This window comes from Crocodylus siamensis, chromosome 6, assembly GCF_052110815.1.
Source record: "Crocodylus siamensis isolate JL-2025a chromosome 6, ASM5211081v1, whole genome shotgun sequence".
NCBI lineage: Eukaryota > Metazoa > Chordata > Crocodylia > Crocodylidae > Crocodylus > Crocodylus siamensis.
Genome location: NC_143400.1, coordinates 7,478,064 through 7,486,161, shown reverse-complemented (window position 1 = coordinate 7,486,161; position 8,098 = coordinate 7,478,064). Strand labels below are relative to the sequence as shown.

The window sequence follows — 8,098 nt, the reverse complement described above, 5'->3', positions numbered from 1 at the left end:
CGTGTGTGCATGGGGTGCGTGTGTCCCTGTGCGTGTGTGTATGGGGGGAGGAGCGTGTAAGGAGTACGTGTATCTGCTTGTTTGTGCATGCGGCGTGCGTGTCCGTGGGGTTGTGTATCTGATCGTTGAATGGAGTGCGTGTGTGTGCGTGTGTGTCTCCATGGGGAGGGCGGGGTGTGTATCTACTTGTTGCCTATGGAACACGTGTTTGTGTGCAGGATGTGGGGTCCTGTACACTTCTACGGGGCGTGTGAGCAGCCGTGTACCGGAGGCGTGTGCCTGAGGCCATACGTGGTTGAAACGCCGCGTGCGATGCAGCTCTTGCTGTGTCCGTGGGACGTCCACTCTTGGGCTGTGCTGGGGGAAGGGGTCCTGTGTAGCTGTAAGTGTGTGCTCTGGAGGCGGGGCTTACACTTGTGCACAGGCAGAGGGGCTGTCCGAAAGGGTGTACACACGGTAGACACGCGTTTGTGTACCGTGTGCGTGCGCTTTGGCGCGCATAGGGCCTCCTGCAGTTGTGTGTGCATGGCTGCGCGGGCGTTTGGGTGGGGCATGGACACTAGTGGATGTGTGTATATGTAAGTGTGGGCATCGGTGTGCCCGGGGACCGAGCGTGTGCTGATGTGTGGGTCAGGGGGAACCCCCCCCCCTTTATCCCACAAGCCACGCTCCCCCTCCCCACCCCCACCTCTCCCTTCCCCGCTGAAAGTCCCCCGGGCTTCCCGGGAGCTTTGCCTTTGATTTCCAAGGGGCCTGGCTTCCCCCCCGGGCTCTTTTGCCGGGCTCCGGGGCAAGAGCAGGGATGCACCGAGGCTGGGGAGAGAAATAGAAAAAGCCGGATCCTTTCAGCCCATGCAAATCAATACGAGTCCATTGTGCTGGGGGCGGCCGTGGGGGGACACGCGGATTCACAGAAGCTGAGGTTCTCGCTCTGGGGGTTTCCCAATGGAAAGGAAAAACTCCCATTAAAATCTATATCTAAGTACATGGCCATACACATGCACATTCATATGAATATGCACATGCATAGGTATACCTATATGCACATGCACGTGTGTGTATGTATATTTATGTCTATGTGTATGTACAGGTATAGGTACATGTATATGTATATGTAGAAAAATGCCCTTCTCTTGACTCCCCCACCTCCAGAAATCTGCTCCTGACAAGGTACAAGGTGCCAAAAGTCCTCCATGGCTTGCAAGCCTGATGGGGTGGATTTGCCTGGAGCTGATGCTGATTTCTGATGGCATTTGGGAATCCAGGCTGATGAGGCAGTAGAAGGACGGTGTGTATCCTGCTGAGGCCCAGTCACTTATTGTCACCGGCCCTGTGTCTGTGCTCGGTGCTGTTCACAAAGCTCCCAGTCTAAATGGGGGAGATGGAGGAAGCGGCCCTCCGTGGGGAAGGGGTATTTTTGCTACAGGAGGAGACCAGAGGGCTCTGCCCCTGGGCCCTGATTCAGCAAGCCATCCGTGCCCACTCTTGTGTCTTCAGTGGCCTGGGCAAACCTGAACTGAGCCAGGAGGTGCAGATGTGTGTCCAGCTAAGCCCAAACCTCAGTGCTTTGATTGGCAGTGACCTGAGACGCCCGGCAGCTGAAAGCTCTGGCATCAGGCACATCCAGACAGTCCATTCAGTGTCAGGAAACATCCAAGGGCATTTAGGGGATGGGTGGAGAAGGAGAGGGCTGGATATCATCTACCTGGAAAGCAGATTTCTTCTCCAGACATGACGGGACAACGGCCAGAAGGAAATGCCATTGCCCCATAGCGTGCTTCCCTTCTGGGACCCTGCCACGGACAGGCTGGGTCTAAATGAACTTACTTTTAAACTGGTCTAAATGAACATACTTGGTCCCCCTACAGCTCAGGACCTGGTGTGCAGAGATTTCCCTCGCACTACCTCTCCTCTCCCCGCCACAGAAAAAATCTGACTCCGATTAGAAAATCCTCTTGCTTTCATTAGCCACAAGAAACAGCTTTATGCCAGGAAGAATTGGCAGGGCTCAGATGCTACGGACTCAGACTGGCTGCACCCTGGTACAGGAGACAGCAGGGGTTTTAGATGAAGGCCTGCCTGTATTTTCCCAGTGGCTTTTTGAAATGCCTCCATACAACACACCGCTCGGACTTCCCAGCCCCCAGTGGGGTCATCCAAGTCTTTCTCCACTTTAATTCAAAGTCACTTCCTTGTAACAGACTCCGGTGGCATTTCTCAAACCTGGGTGGACAGGACTGGGCGTCGGGGCCTCCCTTTTGCTTCCTGGCCTATCTTATGACATCATAAGTGTAGGGATCAGGACATCTTAGACCCTATAGGTAGGTGTGCAAGAGAGGCCTCCACCGGTGAGGATGAGGGTGATTCTCTTTGGAAGGCAAAGTCAGAGGAGACATCAAAGGTGACCGTGGTGTGCAGGTAGAAGCCCATTGTGATGAGTGTGCATTTCCCCCTGCCCTTCAGTGCCAGACCTGGTAACTCCTTTACCCTTTCCAGGATTCCCTGCTTGGCTCCAACCCAGCCCTGATGGAGGCATTTATCATTGGAGATGGTCTGTCCAGACCCAGCTCCCTGGAGAGCCCTTTGGACTCGGGGAGGTGGAAGGCGGGTGGGTGCTGGGGGAGGGGAACTGCTCCCTTCCTGGTGTATTTGCTATCTTGCATGTTAAAAAAACAAATCTCTCCACCCTCCCCTTTCAACCCACTAACCCTTTTATTCCCCTCTCCAAACAACTGCCCTTGGACACCCGAGGCGGGAAATAAAAACCCAGGCGAGGCATCCAGAGCAGCTCCCGGCACGGACCTAAAAGAAGTCGGGCCCTTGCCCAAAGCCGGCTGCTCTGCTCACAAATGCAACAGAACCACTGTTTTTTCCAAGTCTATTTTTGCCTTTAATGAATACAAACAAATGCCGGGGGGGCGGGGGGGCACAGAGCAGAACAGCAGGTTCCCATCAGGTGCACGACTTGGATCAGGGAAGCAAGCAAAAAATAATGGGGGGGGGGGCGGTGACTCTTATTGCACCTATTACCTATGTCAAAGCCTTCAGGACTTTATGTCCCGTGCAAGGAGCATAGCTAGGGGTGCCAGCCCGGATTTGGGGGGCTTTGATGGGGGTGGGTGTGAAATGAAGCAGGCTCCCTGCCTCATGTGAAAGCCCCCCAGGCCGCCTTGCAGCCAGTACCTTGGGGCACACCCCCCCCCGCCTCCTGAGAGCCCCCATCCTCTCCCGGAGGAGCCCTGCAGGGCTTCCAAAGCCCCCCCCGGCCCCGCTGCTCCCGAGCCGGAGCCTCCTACCTCTAAGTGTCCGAAGTGCGGAAAAGCCTTGTGAGAGGTATTTAAGGCACTCGAGGCGATTGCTCATTCTGCAGTGAGTTATGACTCTGCTGAGCCAAAGGTCATTAGAAAGGAGAAGGGCAGTCATAAAACCAGCACAACTAGCATGCTTTTCCTATAGAGATTATCATTATTGGCTTATTAATACACGATAATTTTGAATTATACACTGCAATAAATAGGGGAAGAGTTGACTTGTGGCTTTAAATATTTTATGAATCTCAAAGCGAACGTTTTTAAACAGCACCATGTGCCTCCGACTCATTAACAGGGCTCAACTTTCTTCCCCGGTCCAAGTGATTATTATTATTTTTTTAAATACTCCTAATAAAATGTTGAAAGCGGGGGTTTAAAGAGCGATCAAATGCAAATTGGCAGCCTCTGAATGGGAGGGAGGGGGATTCTGCAGTTCCAAAAATAACAGCTTTGGTCCTAAGTGGTTATAAAAATAATTGGAAAACGGGGAAGAAGGGGGGGGGGGGGGCTGAATTGCTGGCATCAAATAACGTGCAAAAGAAGAAAGCCGGGGGAAATGTTTGCATTTAAAGAGAGCTTGCCCCTGTCCTGTCTCAGCTGCAAAAATCTGGAGCATTCGGAGCTCCTGAACGCCTCGAAATCAAGACTCGAGGTCATCTTTAAATGCAATGAGTAAATACAAGGAGATGCTTTGTAGGGCTTAAAAAACCCATTAGAAACAAACACCCCCAGTTGGCACATTTGGGGGAGTTTTCCAGGCAGTGAGAGCAGCCATCAGATTCTTCATATCGCTCCTGATTGGGGGGGGGGTCGTGTTTAAGCAGCTCGCTGATGAAAGGCTAGCTCAAGCGCCTGCCAAAAGCTAAATTCTTCGGATGATATTAAAAAAAAAAGAGGGGGGGGGGCGGGGGGGGGAAGACAACCAGGACAAAGTCAGCAAAAACTTACGGGAAGTTTCCCATCCAGCCTTGCAGACGCGGGCGGTCTGACCCACCTTTCCCTGCCCTGCATGCCCAGGGCCTCGCGGAATGGGAAAGAGGGTCCGGGCTGAGCCCCGGAGGGCAGGAGCAGACCCGACGCCTCCAGCAAACCTGGCCCCGTGCCTTCCAGCTTCCGAGTGGCCTGCAGAGATTTAAAAAAAAGAGCGAGACAAATAACAGTGTTTTTTGGGTGGGGTGCACGAATTGTCTCCACGACTTGCTTCATTAGAAATAAACCATATGCAGCAAAAATGATCTTAAATCCAGTCCTTACCCCGACTTGAAGCATACAACACAGGTCTTTCCCCTCCCTTTCCGAGTCCGGGGCATCGGCTGCAAAAGAATCCGGCTCCCAATTCAGCTTCTCGCCTAGATGAAGTGTCACCGCCGTGCACCGGAGCAGACAGACACGGGCGTTTCGTTCAGGTGAATCCCGCGTTATCCGCCGCCCTGCCCGGCTCGGGGGACTCCCAGCAAGAGATGAGAGAGAGAGATAGCAAGCTATCATGTCCTGGGGGGGGGGGGTGTAATATACACTCACACACGTGTGTGTATATATGTGTGTGTGTGTATGTATCAAGGTATCCTTCTCAAGCGATAGATATGTATGTGTATGTCTACATGTATACATATGCATAGATATATGTGTATACACATACACACACATCTAGACATGCATACACAGACGCACACAGACACAGATATATTTGCAAGATCTCACACCCACTCACACACATATATACTCTGTGTGTGTGTATGTGTATATATATAAATAGATATATAGAGAGAGATGCACTGTGTGTGTATATATGTTTATATATATGTATATATATAATATGTGTGTGTATATATAATATATATGTGTGTGTGTATATATATTATGTATATATATAATATATATGTGTGTGTATATATATCTTATGTATATATAATATATATGTGTGTGTATATATATGTATATGTATGTATGTACATATTTGCAAGATCACATACATTCACACGAAAAATCCCCCCCCCCACCCAATGCCTGGCCTGCCAGGAGAGCAATCAGAGACAGCTACCTTCACACAGCAACCATATTTCTCTCTCTCTCTTTCTCTCCTTTTCCAAGAAGCAAAGCGTTTCCCTTCTTATTTACCACTCTCTTCTCAGGCACAATTCTTCTCCTCTCTGCCACGGGAAGGATTTGATCCCAGGAAGCTCCACTGGAACAAAGCGGGAAGGAACCTAGGGGGAGAAAAGGGGGAAAAAAGAGGAAAAAAAAAGACACGGAAAGCGAAGTTCGCTTCGTAGATGTAGCCGGGGGACGCGGCATCTTCATTGTTCCTTTGTTACAATTTGCATCAAGGCGAGAAGGGGGGAAAAAAATCTCTTCCCACCTCAATGGAAACTTTTTTTCCCCTCCTGCCCTTGTGCCGGGAGTCTGAATCCGAGCCGGCTCCTCTCTGTGCCTGGAGGAATACAAGTTCTGCTGCTATGAAGTCCCCCCCGCAAAAAAAAAGCAGGGGGAGGGGGTGAGTTTCAGCTGTTGTCCTCTGGTTCGAGGCATGAGCAAAGAAATACCACACGCACACGGACACACACACACACCCCTCCAGGGCGAGGGTTTTTAGGAGAAAAGTGGCACACACACACACTCAAGGGCGAGGGATTTTTAGGAGAAAAGTGGCACACACACACTCAAGGGCGAGGGATTTTTAGGAGAAAAGTGGCACACACACACACACTCAAGGGCGAGGGATTTTTAGGAGAAAAGTGGCGGACACACACACTCAAGGGCGAGGGATTTTTAGGAGAAAAGTGGCACACACACACACCCAAGGGCGAGGGATTTTTAGGAGAAAAGTGGCACACACACACTCAAGGGCGAGGGATTTTTAGGAGAAAAGTGGCACACACACACACACTCAAGGGCGAGGGATTTTTAGGAGAAAAGTGGCGCACACACACACTCAAGGGCGAGGGATTTTTAGGAGAAAAGTGGCACACACACACACACTCAAGGGCGAGGGATTTTTAGGAGAAAAGTGGCACACACACACACTCAAGGGCGAGGGATTTTTAGGAGAAAAGTGGCACACACACACACACTCAAGGGCAAGAGTTTTTTAGGAGAAAAGTGGCACACACACACACTCAAGGGCAAGAGTTTTTTAGGAGAAAAGTGGCACACACACACACACTCAAGGGCAAGAGTTTTTTAGGAGAAAAGTGGCACACACACACACACACACACACACACTGAAGGGCAAGAGTTTCTAAGGAGAAAAGTGGCGCACACACACTCAAGGGCGAGGGTTTTTTAGGAGAAAAGTGGCACACGCGCACACGCACACACACACTGGAGGGCAAAAGTTTTTAAGGAGAAAAGTGGCACACACACACTCAAGGGCAAGGGTTTTTTAGGAGAAGAGTGGCACGCACACGCACCCTCCCCCCTCCCCGGGTCGAGGGTTTTTGCTAGAAAAGTAGCAGGCTTGGCTGAAATCTCCTTTCTTTTCTTTTTTCTTTTTTTTTTCCCCTCTTTTTTTTGCAACGTGGGTTGTATTTTTTTAAAGGCTCCTGCAGGTAATAAGTGGTGCATAGACTGGATTTTTTGTTCTTCCCCTCCTTGTTTACAGCTCGGGAAAGCAAAAGAGCCATAAATCTTTGGGCAGCCTACAGAGACACGAACATTTGTATGCATCGTTAGAACCGGCTAATACCTCGGCCTATTAGCAGAGCATGTAGACGCGGAGTTTCCGGTGTACATTACCTTACAGTTAAATTCTGCAGGAAAGGGCATCGCGAATTAACATAAACTATATCCATCATATTGTTTGTCATATTAGATTAGTCAAGCGTGGATGTGTGTGTGCGCCTGTGTGTGTGCGTGTGCGTGTGCGCGCGTGCCTTAAACTTTTTTTGAAGCCTTCCAGGGCCCTGCTCGTTTCAGACGTTTGTGCATAAATGCCATAAATCACAGGCTGGGGTTTGTGTGTCTGTGGGTCTGTGCGTGTGCGAGGGGGAGATAAGTCCAATTATGGAGCAGAAGCAGCGCGGAACTTGCGAGGGGGACGGTGGAAATAAGGGCCTTGGAAGGAAAGAGAAGAAAAGGCAATTAAAACAACAACCACAAAAAACACCGCCCATTAAGAAAGAGAAGTCCTTAATTAACAAGAGAAAGGGCAGGAGAGAAAGTAATGAGCTCCATTACACTGGCACCCAGGGGGAGGGGGAAATTAGGTAGCGAAAAATGTGTATTGTCTTTTAATACACGCGCACACACACACATATTATAATCTACATTTCAGAAGAATTTTGCTATTTGAGTTGGTCTAATAAAAGATGTCAGATTTACCCAAAACAACTTGTCTACATATATTATATTATATTATATTATATTATATTATATTAATCTCACACACATCTATAATAATACATTATATTATGTTATGTTATGTTAATCTCACACACACGCGTATGCGTGTGTTATATATGTTATCTATATGCCACGTGTATACGTGTTATATATAATAGCAACATCCCCCCCGGCCCTTGGCCTCATGCATTTGCCTCTCCCCACCCCGGCTGGTAAAGACTCGTCCTTGCCCGCTTGCTTGCCCCCCCCCGCTACCTCACTTTTTATCCCCCGAGTGCATCCATCCCCTGGTACAAGGGGGCGGGGGGGGGTCCTTTACCCTCAGATCCAGGCTGGTGCCTACTTCGTGACACTCATCCCACTCCCTCCCTTCTCCCCAGCTTTGCCTACGGCCACGACTGATGCCCACGTGCCCCCCCTTGCACCCGTGCCCCTTCCGCGCGGGG

General features: G+C 50.1%; 1 long non-coding RNA gene across 3 annotated transcripts; it reads right to left on the bottom strand.

Moving 5' to 3' along the window:
- Positions 1–2,866: 2,866 nt before the first annotated feature.
- Positions 2,867–7,616, bottom strand: LOC149860831 (uncharacterized). 3 transcript variants are annotated; one of them, XR_016443005.1, is made up of 5 exons: positions 5,671–7,610; positions 4,566–5,518; positions 4,260–4,433; positions 3,297–3,382; positions 2,867–2,964 (listed from the first exon to the last, which is right to left on the bottom strand). It is a non-coding gene; the product is annotated as an uncharacterized LOC149860831 (long non-coding RNA). The 3 variants fall into 3 exon arrangements; XR_016443006.1 differs by lacking the exon at positions 2,867–2,964 and having other exon boundaries at positions 2,971–4,433; positions 4,566–4,758; positions 5,353–5,518; positions 5,671–7,604; XR_016443004.1 differs by lacking the exon at positions 2,867–2,964 and having other exon boundaries at positions 2,971–4,433; positions 5,671–7,616.
- Positions 7,617–8,098: the final 482 nt, after the last annotated feature.